General features: G+C 39.1%; 1 protein-coding gene across 3 annotated transcripts in view; it reads right to left on the bottom strand.

Moving 5' to 3' along the window:
• Positions 1-18,380, bottom strand: part of SPATS2L (spermatogenesis associated serine rich 2 like) — a 228,001-nt gene that overhangs the window by 135,345 nt on the left and 74,276 nt on the right. The window contains exon 1 of one of the 3 annotated variants that reach the window (XM_072612816.1): positions 12,833-12,921. The exons of the other annotated variants lie outside the window; for them this stretch is intronic. The gene's annotated coding sequence lies outside the window, so the exon portion shown is untranslated. Of the gene's footprint in view, positions 1-12,832; positions 12,922-18,380 lie in introns of those variants that run through there. 3 annotated transcript variants of the gene reach the window in all.

Genomic DNA, 18,380 nt, shown 5'->3' with positions numbered 1-18,380 from the left:
AGTGCGATCATCAACGAGGCACCAATTCCCCAGGTGCCCTGCTTTCCTCCTGTATGCAATCAACACCTGTCCTCAAACCTTGACCTTCACACTAGGTTCTGGCTCCCTCCCACCTCTCCACCAATGCCTGGTCCTGTTTTACCCAGCTAAGACCTTAGAAAAAACCCACCAGGTTTTACAGACTTCAGAGTCCTATTCTACCAGGACCTCTAGCTAACCTGACTGATTTCCATCCTCCCTAACTGCCCTCCCTATTGGATTTTCTCTCCATAAAGTGGGATTGCTTCTTCTGCTATAATTCCCCTCAATAATGCTGGCTTTACTTTCTCTGGGAGGTCTCCCATCTTGAGCTATGTCCTAGCTCACGCTGCTCTGCCCCTTCCTTCTTCTGCACCCTGGAGAACTGAACCTTATTCAAACTACATTAAGACATGCCTATTTTGCAAGAAACTGAGATTCAGAGATGTCAAACAGCTAGTGCCTGAGTTGGAATTTGAAGGACTCTTCTGTTTACTAAGCTACACTGCTTTTCACATAGTATATATATATATACATATAGATATAGATATCTATGTGTATATATATCTATATCTATCTATCTATCTATCTATCTATCTATCTATCTATCTATCTATCTATCTATCTATCTATCTATCTAACATATGTATAGCAAAGGTTCTTGATTTTTGTGTGTAGCATGGGTCCCCTGATAGTTTAGTGAAATCTAAGGACCTCTTCTAAAAATACTGCTTTTAAATGCATAAAACAGAATACAAAGGATGACAAAGGAGATCAGTTACACTGAAATACAGTTATCAAAATATTTTTAAAGTTATTTTTTGGTCTACAGACACAAACCAAATTAACTAATTAATATTTTAAAAGACCCCCAGGTGGCACAGTGTATAGGGTGCTAGACTAAGAATCAGGAATACCAGTTCAAATCTAGCACCAGACCCTTACTAGCTGTGTGACCTTAAGCAAAACATTTAACCTCTGTTTGCTTCAGTTTCCCCATCTGTAAAATGAGGATAATTACAGCACCAAGCTCCTAGGATTATTGTGAGGTAATATTTGTAAAATACTTTGCAAATCTTCTAGTGCTACAGAAATGCTAGCTATCATCGCTATTATTATTATTAAAAGAATAGAAGCAGAACTACAGTCAGTTTGTTACTGACATGAGTCGGCATGCTTGGGATTTGTTCATAAATTTTCATTCTCTTTGAAGTATACAGGAAAGCTAAAACATAACTGTAGATCCAGAAGGGATGTTAGCAGCTATCCTGTCCAACTTGTTCTCTTACAGATAAGGTAAGGGAAGTCCAGAGAGGAAGACAGTTGATCCACCATTACACAGTTGCAGAGCCAGGATTCACTAGTCTCTCTAACTTCAAATCTGTCAATCTTTCTGTTATAATATGCTGTGTCCAAAGCACAATATGAATATTAAAATTTGCTTTTGACTCTAGGATGCGCAACTAAGAACATCACACTCTATATTTATTTGATACTCCTTAAAGAGTCATGCCAAGTAGTTCAGATAATTTCCAACAAAATGTGTTAGTCTCTTCCTCCACCCCACCAAAAACACTCGGCACAAATTCCTTTTCTTATTATACCAAAAGAGTGAATTCTTATTTTCTTTAAAATGTATATTTACTTCTAGACATTCATGCCAAGTACTTGAGTCATTCAAAATCATTTACATTGGCTCTGATTTCTGCCTGCAATAACTTGCCAATAGAGAAACTGTAAATCAATTTGTCTCTGCTACTGTCCAGAGACCCTCTACCAACAGATTATATGTTCACTGATGTCATGACTCTCTGAATTGGTTATGGACTTTGTCCTATTCTGGGACAAAGTTAACAAATATGACTCCACAGGCCCCATGGTTTACAAAGACCTTTGCAGACATTATTTCATTAGAGTCTCACAATACTATTATAAGAAAAAGCAAAATTCAATTCAACCAAACACATATTAAATGCCCATTATATATACAAAGCTTTGAGCTAAGCAATGGAGACACAGAAGTGGAAATATGACACTGTTTCCACACTGAACAAATTTATAATCTAATAGGGGCATAGGAAAAGTACACAGATAATTATAATGTAAGTTAGTTTGGATAAACATTGAAAAATAATGATGAGCTGGACCCAAAATTGAGCAAGAAGAGGGGAATGGAATTGATGGCCATTGGGAAATTATTCAGTACTTATAATAGCCCCAAGCTTCTATCTGAAAAAAAAGTTCCATCTTTTTAACAACAATATTCTTCTGGTGAAGCCTCATGGTTTCCAGTAATGGAATACCATGATTCTCTAAAGTCGCCTAAAGTCCAAAGGACAATGAAGAGGCACATGTGAGTAGGCTATAACATGTCACTTGTTAGGAACTATATAAGAGAAGCAATGTAAAAGATGTCATTAGAGAGATGATCTCTAGGCAGTTAGATGGCACAATGGAGAGCCCTGGCAGGGAGGCAGGAATGTTTGAGTTCAAATTCAGCCTCAGATACATATTAGTTCTATGGCCCTGGGTAAGTCACCTAACCTCTTTGCCTCAGTTTCCTTAATTATAAAATAAGGATAATAACAATACTTATCGCACAAGGGTGTTAATGGATCAGATTGTAAAAAGCACTTAGCAGAGTGCTTGATACATAGGTGCTATGTAAATGTTTATTCGCTATGATGAGGGAAAAAAGGCAACTAAGTGGTATAGTGGACAGAGAATTGAACTTGATGGTTAAGATCTGGGTTCAGATCCTACCTGAGACAGTAAGACTTTGTAACAGCGGGCAAGTCATTTAACTTCCCTCATTCTCAATGTCCTCATCTGCAAAATGGGGATAATCATATCACCTACTTCACCAGAATCAAATGAAACAGCTTATCTATAGTGCTTCATAAACCCAACTGCACTACATAAATGCTAGGTATTTTTACTATTAAAAGAAGGGAGGCCAGTTACAAAGTGAGAGACAGTTTGGAAAGTAGGGGATAGTCCCTGTGCTACAATGGTATTCTTGCAACACCAGAAGATCTGGAGGAAGCCCCTCAGCATTCTGGATGACTAAATTATGGAGAATTTATGAGAAGATAAGGGCAAGAGAGCCTCACAGGATGAGAAGCTCTGGAAGAGCTGGGATCCTCACTAATAATGGGAGGGAATGCCTGTTATCATTAGAAACCAGTTAGAATGTTCTATGTGCAAGTTCAACAAGGAAGCACCCAAGTACATTTAGAGCCTTTACTACATGCCAATCACTGAGCCAAGCACTTTTCAAGTATTATTTAATGCTCACAACAACCCTTTACAAGAAGGAAAAGAAGGAAACTGAGGCAGACTTAAGTGACTTGCCCACTTTACACAGCTAGTAAATTCGGATTTGAATTGAATTTGAAGTGTGGTCCTCCAGTCCAATGCTCTATCCATTGTGCCACCTTGCTGCCTCTGGTGGGCAAGAACTTATAAAAGACTGGGAAGAAAGGAAGTATTCCCAGTCTTAAAAATCTATAATCTTTAAAGGATGAGATGCTCATCAATGGGCCTTGAGGAAGAAAATTTCATCAGGTATAGAGACATGGCATAGTCTATTCTAGAAAGGGGTTGGGGTGGGACACCAGTAGACAAATGTACAGAAATGCCTAGAACAAGATGACGAATAGTCCACTTTTGCCAGCAGTGTAGGGGGAAGGGATCAATTTATACCAATTAGACCATAAGGTAAGTCAGTGACACATTTACGATGAAAAGAAATCTGGTCCTGAACAAGTAAAAATCTTGATTAAAAGCAGAAAATGAAATAAATATCTATATGTGTAGGCTTTAGATATTCACCTAAATCTTACGTATTATCTCAATAATGTTGATAACTTTGTGAGACTAAAAAAACGGAAGGCATTTGAAAAGAAAGTTTAACTCATTTCATGTTAACATGCATATTTAACTCTACTTCTTTTTAGAAATTTTTCGGCAATTTTAGTTAGTGAAATGATGTGCGGCAGTGGAAGAGGTTTGCACTTGGACTCAGAATGCAGTGCCAGAATACTGATTACTCGCTCTGTGACAACACAATTTACAACCGCTCAGACCCTGGGTTTCCTTAGGGGTAATATGAGGATAACAATGTCATATCATCCTTCTTCATAATCTTGTATACATTACTGAACTACTACTAGTCAATGAAGCAGTAAATTCCTGCTTCAGCTTAGAAATAAATGGCGGTCTAGCACTGCTCTAGAGTGAAGTAGGGAGAACAACATTACCCAGTGACTATAGCAATGTGGATAGAAGGTACATGGAAGGGCAGGTGAACTCTGATGAATTGCAATGACTAAATTTAGTCTGGGAGAATAGATACTGACACTTCTCCCCTCTTTGTAGAGAAGTGGGTATCTATGGTCATGGCATACACTATCTGGTGCAGTTGCTGGGCTGATTATTTTTTCTTAAGCGTTTTTTTTTCTCCTTGTTATAAGAGAGGGTTTAATGGAGGAAGGGTAAGCACATTGAGAAATGATTGGTGCGAGAAAGAAAGGCATCAGAAAAACCTTAAAAAACATACAAAGCTTCATGGCTCTCAGTAGCCCCACGCTTTCCTAAAATGCCTAATTTGTCATCATGTTAGTTTTGGACACTTGGCAAAGTATATGAGAGGAGATGGTTCCTTATGAAGTAAGTTTTAGAAATACAAAAAAGTATATACAATTAGAGGACTATAAAATAAGAGTGATTTTAATTACTCCACTGACTACCTGATTTCCCATAAATTATAAGAAATTTGTGAGCTTGGAACAGTTGTTTGTCCTTCATGCTGGAAAAGGACCGGGAACATCACAAAGGTGATATCTTCACTTGCTTGTGAGGTGGATTTAAGTGAGGCAGAGCTTCATAAATCATGATCTCACATTTTTCACTGGTTAATTTTTATTGATTCACATTTTTATGTTTTCACATTAGATATTTCATAATAAGATTAATACTTGTGATAATAAATATTCCATAGAATGATTTCCAGCAACAATCAGGAATTTAGTAGACTACGTTAGAATGTATGCCTTCCCCTTCCTGCCCCCCCCCCCATCCTTATGGTTTTTCTTAACTGTCTTCATCTGTAACTTAGAAAATCCAAAGTTTTGCTGATAATTTGTTTTAAGATCAAAGGAATAAATACAAGTATAATTTAACATTTTGACAGCTGTTATATACAGCAGCCCATGAAATGGCAGCCATCAGTTAAATACACCATTAGGCTGTGAAGAGAAGGATCAATAGATTAATTTATTGATTGATTAATTTATTTATCATTAATGGACATGAGCTAATAACATACTAAACATGTCAGATAAGCACATAAAAAAGGCTTATGTCAGTCCTCCTTTGTCTTTTAGTTTTGATCCAAGCAAATTATTTCACTTTTCTATTTTTAAATAGGGTAAGGTTTGAAATAGATAATATCTAACATCTTGTGATACGACCTGTCATTTTTACACTAAGCAAGTCACTATTTTGTTGGTCCCCTTGTAATCAAAAGCATATATTTCATTTCAATTTAGCAAACATTTGTTTTTTTTGACAGTGCTTAGGGGTACTTGCGTCACGAATTGGGGAAGATACAAAGTTTAGATAAGACAAAATCTTATATAAAAGCTAGCTCTTATGGAACTAACAAATTGGGATCATGGCATATATATATATATATATATATATATATATATATATACATATATATATATATATAAAAAATTATAATATACAGTGTGTCTGTCATAATTTAACACGGTGACATTTAGCTCACTGGTACACAAATGGACAAAATTTGTGACTTCAGCCTCCTGCGGACAGAGCAGTAACTGGGCTCATGAATCACAAGTAAACCAGGCAATCTTAGAACCTCAGAGTACAGTAACTGGGGATTACTTTAGTGTAGGTAGGGATTAAGATAGTGTCTAAAATGGAAGTTAGAGCTTCTTCAAGGTGGAGGTGAAGAAGAGGGAATTCCAGGCATGCAGGCATGGGTATGTGTGTGTAGGGTGGGGGTGCCCTGCTCTGATCTGCTAAAGGAAAAAAGCCCTAGGAAAGTTCAAAAAGTCCTGAAGGAAAACTAAGTGCCCCTGCTAAAAATGACCCAAAGCCTCTTTCATCTCTGTGCAGAGTCTGATATCAACTAGCCATCAATTTCCAAAAGTCTTTCCTCCTGCACTAATATGAATCACCACCAGTCCACACAGGTTCTTCCCTCCTTTTGCCCAATGCCTGGTCCTATTAGATCCAGATGAAAACCTTAAGAAACCTACCACACTTTACTGGTTGAGGAGAGGGTGCCTATTCCTTTGAGGCCCCATGGGAACTCCATCCAGGACCCCAGCAGACTGTTCTTGGTCCATTTGTTTGGTGAGTGGTTCTCCTCAATGAAGCTGGATTGCTTTACTGTCTGTCTGGTAAGCGCTATGCTTCTCCGTACCGAGTTTTTAGTATTCTAAACCTTCCTAAGACTGTGTAAAGATAGGAAGATTGTGAACAGGCTCAGAGACAGAAGATGGAATGTTGTGAACGGGCAACAGCAAGTGGGCAAGGTTGGCTAGAAAGGAGTGTGATAATGAAGGACAGTGAAATGTAATAAGTAAGAAAAAGTAGGGGAAAAAAGGCAAAGTCAGATTCTGAAGGCCTTAAATGCCCAAAAGAGGAGTATCTATTTTTTCCTAGCTTGAGACAAGAGGGAGCCATTGGAGTTTCTTGAGCAGGTGAGTGACATGGTCAGAGAGGATACATGCTTTATGAATGTTAAATTTGGCAGCCGTGAGGCCTGCAACATTTCCACATGAGACCAGGTCAGATTAAAATGTAGTTGAGAAATATTTAACGAAATAAATAAAAGCACAATAGCACAAAAATAATGTTTACATGTGGTTTTCTGGGCCAACATGTAGCCTGCAGGGATTCTTACCTACACGTTAGTGGCCCCTATTTCTATCTGAGTTTGACAGGTTGGTTTAGAGGGTAGACTGGAAACAAGAGAGACTGAAGGCAAAGAGATCAATTAGGAGGCTCTTGATAAATGTTTCTTGACTGATTGATTATTGCAAGAGTCAGACTAAGAGGTGATCAGTGCCTCCCTAGGTCTATGGGTGTGTGGCCAGTGCTAGGCAATTCATTTCCTTTCCTCAGGCAGCCCATTTCTGCTCTGGGACACCACTGTACTCTGAAACAATTTTCATTGTTAGGAAGTTTTTCCTTACTGGGAGCTGTAATTTGCCTCTCTTCAACCTCCACCCATTGTTCCTACTTCTGCCCTGAAGGCCAGGAAGCAAAGCTTTAAAATAATTAAAGGCAGCCATCTCCTTCTTTCCCCACCACCCACTCAAGCCTTCCCTTTCCAGGGTAAATATCCCCAGTTCCTTCAACTGGTTGTGATCTCCAGGGTTCTCTCTCTGATCAAGGAAACACCAAATAATTTCTACTGTTGAAATTAGGCCAGTGTATTCATTTTCAGTGGAAAGAGTGAAATTTGGTGGAATTTTTTTTTTATTCAATAGAGTGAATTTTATATTACAAAATGTAATTCCCATTCATTAGCTCTTTTGAAATATGGACCCGTTGTAAGTATTTCCAAACCAGATGTGACACCACTAGCTAAACGATTGTTATTGCCCTGGATTTCCTTCCTTTCTTCCCTACTTTTCTTCCCTCCTCTGCAACTCCCCACCCCCACTAGACCCTCCTGAGCAACTCATTTCACTACTGTGGCAAAATTTACTTTATTCATAATTATACTTTTTTCTTTCAGTGATTTAAGGTTTATGAAAGGCTTTCTATGAAACAACTGCTGCTGCTGTTCAGTCAGGTCCAGCTCTTTGTGATTTCACTGGGGGTTTTCTTGGCAAAGATACTGGAGTGGTTTGCCATTTCCTTTTCCAGATCATCTGAGGCAAAAAAAAGGTTAAATGACTTGCCCTGGGTCACATAGCTAAGTAAGCATCTGAGACCGGATTTGAACTCAGGAAGATGAGTTTTCCAGATTGGACTCCAGGCCTGGTTCTCTATCCACTGCACCACCTAGATACCCTTTAAAACACCTAAGAAGATAAAAATGTAGCACAGTGGAAAATCTACTGGATTTGGAGTCAGAAAGCCTGGGTTCTCCTCCCAGTTCTGTTTACTACCTTTGTGACCTTGGGCAAGTCACTTAACCTTTTACAGCCTTCCTTTCATCATCACATGATCATCACCTTAATCATAGCCAGCAGTTATCTAGTGACTACAATGTGCTAAGTGGCTTTGTTTGAACAAATATTTTATTTCATACTCTGTGAGGTAGGTGCTATCATGATTCCAATTTTCTAGATGAGAAAACTGAGATAAACAGAAGTTAAGTGACTTGCCCACAACTGGACATCTAGTAAAGAACCTAAGGCTGAATTTGAGCCCAGGTCTTCCCAACTCCAGGCGCAGCACTTAATCCAGTGCACCACTTTGCTCTAGCTTCCTCATCTAAGTCCCTTCCAGCTCTGAAGTCTATGATCCTAATTAACAGTATTACCTTCCTCCTGCTTCCCTCTTCCAGAACAACAGAGGTGAAAGGAAAGGGGGCTCAGAAAAGGAGGGAGGGAGACAAAAGGTTCTCCCTGTGCCTGAGACTTCTAAACCCCAAAACTTCTACCACAGCTTCTCAACTTTTACTTCCTGGTCTACTCTTTCTTACATCCAGATTCAAGTCCCTTCCTTTACATTTCTACCCCCCTACCCACCTATCCCCAGATCCACTTCCTGGTAACAGAGCTAGTGGCTTTGACTGGGGGAGTCTCATTCCTATTACTTAGGGTTCAAACAGAAAGGCAGGAGATGTGTTCCTGGCATCCTACATGGGAATTTGAATATATTTTTCCATAGAAATATTGTTATACCTAGATTAAGTTCTGTCATGCCAATGGTACCAAGAGTTTAGCTCTAGAGCAGCTAGGTGGTACAGTGGATAGAGCACCAGTCCAGGAGTCAGGAGGACCTAAGTTCAAATCTTACCTCAGACACTTGACACTCACTAGCTGTGTGACCTTGGGCAAGTCACTTAACCCAACTGCTTCATCCTCAGTCATCTCCAGTGCTCTTGATGAATATCTGGTCACTGGATTCAGATGGCTCTGGAGGAGAAGTGAGGCTGGTGACCTGCACAGCCCTCCCTCACTCAAAGCAAAGTCAAGTGCAAGTCATGTCATCATTTCTCTGATGGCGTGGTCTTTGGCAACGAAGGACGAACACACACATGCTATGAAATGAGGAATATCATACTTCTACTACCTACCTCAAAATGTTTCCAGGAAAGCACTTTGTAAAACTTTATTCAGGGCACAAATAGAGATTATTTTGTGGGAAAGCTCTTCTTTATCAGTCTTTTTGCATTCCTTACTGCTTACCCTTAAAGAAGACACCACATTTTCCCACCCCTTTGAGTTCAGTAGGATATGGAGGCCTTCTGCTGGTTCTTCAAAACCACTTCTTAGACACCGAAACTGTTTCTTAGGATCTGGACTCTATGAGGAAATCAGGAGGTATCATGGACAGGAAAGGGTGACAAACAAATAACAATAATAGCTAACATTTATACATCATTTTGAGTTTGCAAAGTGTTTTTCTATGTATTGCCTTAATTGACCATAACAGTTCTTGGAATAGGTGATATTATCATCCTCATTTCATAGGTGAGGAAACTGAAGTGGTGAGAATCCACGAGACTTGCCCAAGGTCGCACAACTAATAAACATCTGAGGTAGCATTGAAGTTCAGAGCTTCTGGACCCCAAATTCAGCACCTCTCCTTCCCATTAGAGCCTTGGACCTCACCTCTGCAGCAGTTAGTCACACCACGCTGCCTGAAATCTGGTCATCATCTTTATCCCCATCCCACTGGAAACTGGCACACTGCGTCTGGAAGACAAGGCTGGGGTAGGTGAACTTTTGCCTTATCTTGCTTGGATCTATGTCACCATGCTACTTCCCATCCATCTCCACACCATGTCACTATGTGTGTACCTCTGTGTCCCCCATTTTCTTTATAGCTCCCCTTTATGTGTTCCCTTCCATTAGAATATAAACTCCTTGAAGGCAGAGACTGTCTTAATTTCTTTCTTATATTTATATCCACAGTGCTTATTAGCACAATTCCTAGCACATACCAAGTGCATATTTATTATGTCTTTCTGACTGTCCATCCATCTGTCCACCTGTTTGTCTTGCTAGCTTAGAGAATGGTCAAATAAATTACAGAATGTGAACAAAATGGAATGTTACTAAACTATAAGAAATGTTGAATATGTAAATTCAAAAAAATACCAATAACGTTACTATGGCCTGAAGATTACGCAGCATGAGATAAATAGGACCAGAAAAGCAATATCCATGATAACGACAACAATATATATGGCAAGACAAAAAACGAAAATAAACACTGTGTACTCATACTGACCAAGTTTAACTCCAGATAAAAGGGAAGAAAATGCACCCTCCTGCTCACTTTTTGGCAAAGGTGGAAGACTATGGACATGGAATATTGCATATACCATCAGACAGCTGATGTATGGGAAGGTTTTGTTGAACTTTTCTCCCTCTCTTTTTAAATCTTTTTTATGAGGGATGATTTCTCATGTAGGGGAAGGTATAGGTATATGACTGGAAACAAATATGATGTAAAAAAATCAACAAGATAAAATTATAAACTCTTGTGGAAAAAGGTGGTGGAAAATTAAGAGTGAGAAACCCCTAAAACAGTGAGAAGCAGAGAAAGAGAAAAAGGCTTAAGCATTAAAAGACATGAGAGTTTGGATTAAATTCAAAATCCATCTTGGTCCCAGAAAACTTATGATCATACATACTTACTGGCCCTCAATAGAGAACTGATAGGTTACAGATGTATAATCTTGTACGCAGTTTTAGTCGTCATCGCATTTTAACTATTTTCTCTTGTTACAAGAAAGTTTCAATGAATGTGGGGGAGGGTCATAACAGGAAGTAAAGGTGTAAAAAAACAAAAAGAATCAATAAAACATTCTAACAACAACGAGAAACAAATTCCCAGAAAGTTCAGCAAGACATGTAATTATGCCAGATTATCCAAAGAATATTTAAGCACAAAAATGGATAAAGAACAAACCCAAGATAGAAAATATCTGTGAAGATTTCTACAAGAAATTCTGTTCTTTATCAATGACAGTGATGCCACTATATTTAAATTCTAATACCGCAGTCCCTAATGTGTCACGTGAGGAAGTAAAAGATGTCAGCAAAGAAAATGAAGACAGGAAGAGGGGAGGAATTGGTCAAGAAGACACAAAGGAAGTTCATGCTGGTGTAATCACATTTTTTTGAGTGTTTAGAGACTGATTCTAAGATATCTGAAAGAGAGGATTCCAAATTCTTGGAAGAAACCATAAGGTTTTTTACAGCCAAAAAAGGCAATCAGGAAACTATCAATAACTACCAGCCATTATGTATCCTTTACCATCACTATAAAATATTTCTAAGAATAATCTACAAATGAATTGAGGGCATGTTTGATGAAAATATGAGAAGGAAACAGGCAGTTTTTCATAAAATACTCTATAGGAGACTAAACCTTTATAATCATACAACTGACTTAAGGGTACAAAGAATACAAGATTTCACCATATTCTCTACTGACAAAAAGAAAGTACTTGATTTGGTGGAGCAATGAGGCTTTCTTCCATGCACAAGTTAAAACCATGCAACAGATACAGCTTTAGTCTGAATACCCTGATTATTAATATCAGACATGCATCAGGGAGACATATGCTTGCCAAAAGTGGTAGCCACTGTCAAGGAGGATACAGAGACTGTAAGGATTATAAATAACGAGGTTCTCCAAGTGCCTGTTTATGAATGCCATTGTACTGACTACATCAATGTCTTGAATACTGTAAAACCTTCTAAATTGGATCTGCAATAACTCAAAAGACTATCCAAATAAGAAAAACCAAGTAGATGAAAAATAGCTATAATACAGACTATGATATGCACTTGAAGAGAGAATCCACGTAGTTTTGGACAGTATCTTGAACAGCTACTGCAAATGGGTAAGAGAAGGAGGGCTCACTGGATAGCATTTGGGAACATGGGCTTATCCTAAACATCTCTCATAAACAAAGGTCCACTTTTGTAACATCAATATTCTTACTATGATGTTGTTTGGCTGTGAGTCATAGCCAGAACCTTCAAAAAATGAAAGTTGTGGGTCATCCAAAGGGCAATGGAGAGATGTGGTGAGGGGTGAGTTAGCTACAACATATTACCAACTAAGAAAAAAACTGAAAAAGCAGTATAAAGGATATCATCAGAGAGATGCATGATAAAAAGCAAAAGCAGGGGATGACTGATCCGATCAATCATGCCCCACATCCAGGTAAGTTCAGGAAGTCAAGTCACCTAAGCACCCACAATGTGCTAAAGTCAACTGCAAGTCATGGCATCACCTTGCTGTCATGGTCCTCTTCAAGAATGAAGGACAAACACAACAACACCAACAGGGGTATAAATATAAGCAAAAGGAAAGAGGAGCAAGAAAAGTCCTTTTTTTCCCAAAGAGCTCACAGTCTAATGGAGACAACATGCAAATGTACAAAGAAGATACATACAAGATAAATTGAAGATAAACAACAAAGAGAAAGCACTAGCATTAAGGCGACCTGGGAAAGGCTTCCTGCAAGAGACAGGGTGTTAGCTGAGATCTGAGGGAAGCCAAGGAAGTCCAGAGGTAGAAATGAGGAAGGAGGGCATTCCAAACATGGAGGACAGCCAGTGAACATGCTCACAGTTTGGAGATGGAGTATCTCATGGGAGAAACAGCCAGGGGAGGTCAGTGTCACTGGATGTAGAGTCCATGGAGGAGAATACGGTGTAACAAGACTGGAAAGGTAGAATGGGGCCATGTTATAAAGAGATTTCAAAGCCAACAAAAGATTTTATGTTTGATTCTAGAGGAAACACGAGTCACTAGAGTTTACTGAGTAGGAGGAGGGGTGACATGGTAAAACTTGCTCTTTGAGAAGATCACTTTGATAGGTGAGTGGAGAAGGGATAGGAGTGGGAAGAGATTATTGCAACAGTCCAGCTGTGAGGTGATGAGGGTCTGCACCAAGATGGTGGCAGTGCCAGAAGAGAAAAGGGAATGTAACGAGCAATGGTGCAGAAGTATAATATATAGGATTTGGCAACAGAGTGGATAGCTATATACTTCTAGAGAAAGGTCCCTAGCATACTAGGTGACATCATTCACAGGACTTATGGGAAGATATGGACAAGAGGACAGAAAGATGTGGGGGGGGGGGTTATCATTTACATTCATATCAATGAGATCACAGACCTACTGAATTATAGAAGGACTCACAGTGCCTGCACTGTCACTCAGGTATTTAACATCTGAGTCATTTTTGATATATAACATTTAGATAAGACAAGGTCCTCGTTGAGCTTATTGCCTGCCAGATCACTTACCCATTTGGTCATGATTCCTTTGAATTCTGATATTATTTAGTCATCTCCCCTGACCACATGTCATTCGTAGACCTAATACTCCCTCTTGCATTATTCAGATCACTAAACATTTTTTAAAAAGTACTGCACGCTGAGGACATCATTATATTATCCCATCAGGAAATAATCGTGGAGTTCAGCACTCTGCTAGGGGCTGTGGGAGATACTGGAGTTTGATAATGTGGTTGGGGAGCTAAGGCAAACAAGTTCCTTTACATTTCTACGGGCATCATTCCAGTTGAGTCTTTCTCTATTTCTTACCTAGGCTATTACATATTACCCCTGACTATCTCCTTGCTTTCAGTTTGTTCTGCATAGTGTTGCTAGAGGAATCTTTCCAAAGCGAACCTCCAACCTTGTCACCCTCCTGTGATCCCTATTGCCCAGAAAATGAAATCTCAAACTCCACCAATCATCTGGCCCCCACTAATTCTTCTAGCCTTATTTCTTAACCTTTACTCACACTGTTTCCTCCATGTGAAATTGTCTTTTTCCATACCTACTGAGGCCCAATTCAAATGCCACATCCTGCACAAAGTTTTCCCCACACTTCTCCAGCTGGAAGTAATCTCTCCATCCTTTGAATCCCTTACCCACTTTGTACATCTCTTGGTGTACTTTCATGTTTTTATGCGGGAGCTTCTTGTGTTCTTTTCATCTCCACAAAACTATCAAGTTATAGAGGGCAGGGGGCCTGTTTTATTCATCTTTTTATCTCATTCAGCATGTAGCACAATGCCAGGCATTTGGAATATGTTCAATAAAAGTATGTATGTGAAGCAATAGGAAATATTTAATTACATTAAAAATTAAGTAATCAGTATGAAAGTTACCTTTTATGTTATAGACTTAAAGTAAGTGAATACTCTAAGTGGTGTAGCAAACTAAAGCAATGAAGAGGATCCTGAATCTCGAGTCAGGAAATCCCAAGTTCACTCCAGCCTCAGACACCTGGCACTGGGCACTGTGTGGCACTGGGCAAATCACTTAATTTATCTGTCTGCTTCGGTTTCATTATCTGTAAAATGGGGCTAGTGATAGCACCTACCTCGACTGTGAGGATAAAATGAGATATTTGTAAAGTGCTTTGCAAGCTCTAAAAGGCTACATAAATGCCGGCTATTATTCAGTAGACAATTACCACCATAAATAGAACGCCAGATTTGGAAGTCAACCACGCCTGAGTCCAAATCCCATCTTAGTACCTATTAGCTGTATGACCTCTGCTAATTCGCTTAACCTCTATGAATCCATTTTCTAAGATGGGGATAATAAAAACACTCTGTAGGATTGCTGTGGGGATCAAAATGAGTTACTCTTTGTAAAGTACTTTGCAAAACCCCAAGTGTTTGATAAGGATGATGATGATAGTGGTCAGGAAAGCTTCTCAGAAAAGGTGGGAATGAGACAAATGTTGAAGGCTGGGAAGGATTCTGATGGGTGAAGGGAAAAGAGGAATGTATTCTAAGGGTTCAGGGGACGATGAAAGCAGCACCATGCATGGTCTAGATGTGGACCACCACAGAGACTAGCCTAACTAACCACTAAGTGCATGCTGGAGAGTAGAGAGAAATTAAGTAGGCTATGTAGATGAAGCCTGGTTTAAGGAGGACTCTGAAGGTCAAGCACGGGAAGCTGGACTTCTCATAGTAAGAAATAAGTAGTCAATGCAGGTTTTTGAACAAGGGTTGGGTGGAGGAGAGCAGTGACATGAAAATAATGTCATCTGGCAGTCTTCTGTAGGTGAATGTATGTCAATGAGGAAAGACTAGTGTCAGGGCCAGTATTTAGGATGAGCTGTCAGTGGAATGGGAAGTGGTAAATGTACTATTCCTGATGGCCCTGCCAAGGGCTAAAGCCAAGAATGGTCTCTGGTAGAGGCTGAAGCTTCTCCACTTGGAAAGAGAAGAAAGGATGAAGTGTGTTTTGTAATGGCTCAGGATTGGATGGACTGGGAAATGATCGGGAGTTGGCACATCAGGATATAAGAATATAAGAGTTGTGGGACTAGAATTGGAAAACAATGTCCAAAATGGAAATGGGGCAGTATCAGGATAAAATACTATTTGAGGGGGAAAACAAATAGATCTTGTGCAGTGTCCACCTGCAAACTCTAACACCAAGATAACAAGAAGTCAATTCTACAAAGAATTTCTACAATTTGCTGTACTCAGTTTTCTTTGGGCATGAGTGTATTTTAAGTCCCCTCTCTGAGGCTGGACTTAAACTAATTTTGCCTGGAGCTCTCCTACACAGCTTTCCACATTATGTTCCAAGGAGTGTAGCCAACATACAGCAGGCCTTGTTTGGACTAAGTTCATAGTAATGAGAACAGTAAGTAACAGGTAATCTAGTAGAAATTTTTAAGGAGAAATTGCCAGGAGTTAATGATTATCTGGATATGTGAGGAATAAAAAAAAAAAATGAGCCAAAGAGAAATAAAAGGTTGATGCCCTCAAATTGACAAGTGATATCGATTTTAAATTTCTTGTTATGACTCTCTAGTCAGTTGTGTACATACTAGGCTGAGGGAAAAGATCATTCACACCTATGTTAGGAGTGCCAGGAGTGCACTGACTTTCTACTTCTTTCCCTTAGAATCATTAATTTCCTTAGAGCCATGACTTGCCACATCTTATATAGAGGCAGCTGGTGGAGAGGAAGATAGAGTGCTGGGCCTAGAGTCAAGAAGACCCAAGTTCAAATCCAGCCACAGATACTGACTAGCTGTGTGACCCTGGACAAGTCACTTAACTTGTTTGCTTCAGTTTCCTTGATTATAAAATGGGGATAATAATAGCTTAGGAGCCTGGCACATAGTAGGTGCTATATAAACACTTCCCTCCCTATTTTAGGCCTGTCCTAATTCTCCCAGTTTATCCTATGAGAAAACATGCCTTCCCCCCAATATTGTCCTGCATATACTTGTCAATGTACATGTTTCCCTCTAATAGACTATAAGATCTTTGAGGGAAGGGGCTGCCTTTCATTTACGTTTCTGCATCACCAGTGCCTAAGCACACTTCCTGACACATAGAAAGTATTTAATAAATGTTTCTCTTAATGAATAAATGAATGAATCTTTGGTTTATTTGCATATGGACTGTGAGGTTTAATTAGTCTGGAGGAGTAAAATACTTATATGTGTAAGAATAAAATAAATCTTCCAAGCACTAGATTATCACAGAATTTGTCAGAGGAGCCCATGTAAGACTGGTTTTCTGCTCTCAAAGAAGCAAAATTCACTTCTGTGACTAAGCAATTAAGTTCTGACAGCTGATTTCACAAGGGTGAATGGTCTACTCATGAAAACCAAATGAAAGAATCAATTGTATTATTCAGCCAGACTTTTCCCAGCACATGAGGGCTCCATAACACTGCTTAAGAAATAGAGGTTAACATTAGCATGCCTTGGACTACTGAGTAACATAGGCAGCATTGGTCGGTGGGACAGAACAATGAACTTAACTGGAAAGCCAAGGTTCTATGATCATCCAATCATCAACTGTGGGGAATATCATGTGATATCTGGGCCACTGTGCTGCTGTTCACGTGATCTGTGACTTTTATCATTCAATATGATAGCACTCTCACTTTTGTATCATCTGAAGATTGGATAACCATACCATTCATGTCTCTAATTATACTTGCTGCCTTCCCAGCATAACATCTCAAAAGCACTTTGAAATAGATACTGCCATGGAAGTAAAGAATATTAATATGAATTTAAAATGAAACACAAAAACTATGGAACCTCTTCTGCCTTGAATTAATTGAAACCTGGTTTAAGCATGGGACATCCCCCAAAGCTCTGACCTTAGACTTCTCTATCTAGATTTTCTCCTGTGGTAACTTCAATCCATTGGGATTTCCCATTTTTGTCCATATACACACCTGGCCTCTTTTCTTAAGCCCATGCCCAAGAGGTACTTCTATCTAGAAGTCCCATTTACAACTCAAACTCAACATGTACTAAACTAAACTTACCTTCTCACTGCCCCAAATTTTCCCTTCCTCCCAAATTTTTAATTTTTGTCAGTGATGCCATCCATCACCATCCTAACCAGGAAGATTTAAAACTTTGGAGTCACTTTTTACCACAAATCTCATGTCCTTTCCATTTAGCCAATAATGTGTAGGTGGATTTTCCCAAGACTATAACTTAGAAAAATAACCAAATACAAAAGCTAGTCACTGAAGAAATCTCATAATGTAAGCTGGGGGCACAGGTTAAGTGGGAAAAGTAATGACATGTTGAGCTTAGCGTTAAAACCTCCAATCTTCTGCCAGGCTGCAAATGCTAACAGCTCAAGAAGGTAATCTTTCACAATACTGCAGCAATTATCATATTTATTAAGCACTCTAACTATATAATTCCTAAGTTGTTTGGTAAAACACAGAGAATATAATTGTGCAGCTATGGATAAAAATACTCCTTACTTCCTAGTAGTAGTGAGCCTCTATCTTGGTGGTGAGTCACACTATAGACACACTGGGTTCATTATTTTTTTTCCAAGTTACTAACTTAATACAGACAAAAAACCCCCAAAAAACAACAACTCCAAAAACAGGGATGGAAAGTGTTCAGTTCAGACGAACAAACGAACATTTGTAAAGATGACTTGGAGATACTGCGTATTCCCAGGCTAAGCAAAGTTCACTTTGGTTCAAGATAAAACAGTCCTAGGAACTTGGGCCCTTTATTAGGCATTTGCCAAGCCATATGAAAATGTTTAGTTCTTTAAACTTTCAAGTGGATACTTAACTCTAACTTGAAACCCATTTATTTTGTGGCTTGCAGTTTGCCACCATCTAATCTGGTTCTCA

Source organism: Notamacropus eugenii, chromosome 5, assembly GCF_028372415.1.
Source record: "Notamacropus eugenii isolate mMacEug1 chromosome 5, mMacEug1.pri_v2, whole genome shotgun sequence".
In the NCBI taxonomy this organism is placed as follows: Eukaryota; Metazoa; Chordata; class Mammalia; order Diprotodontia; family Macropodidae; genus Notamacropus; species Notamacropus eugenii.
Note: the sequence above shows the minus strand (reverse complement) of the source record. Positions and strands in the feature narration are given on the sequence as shown.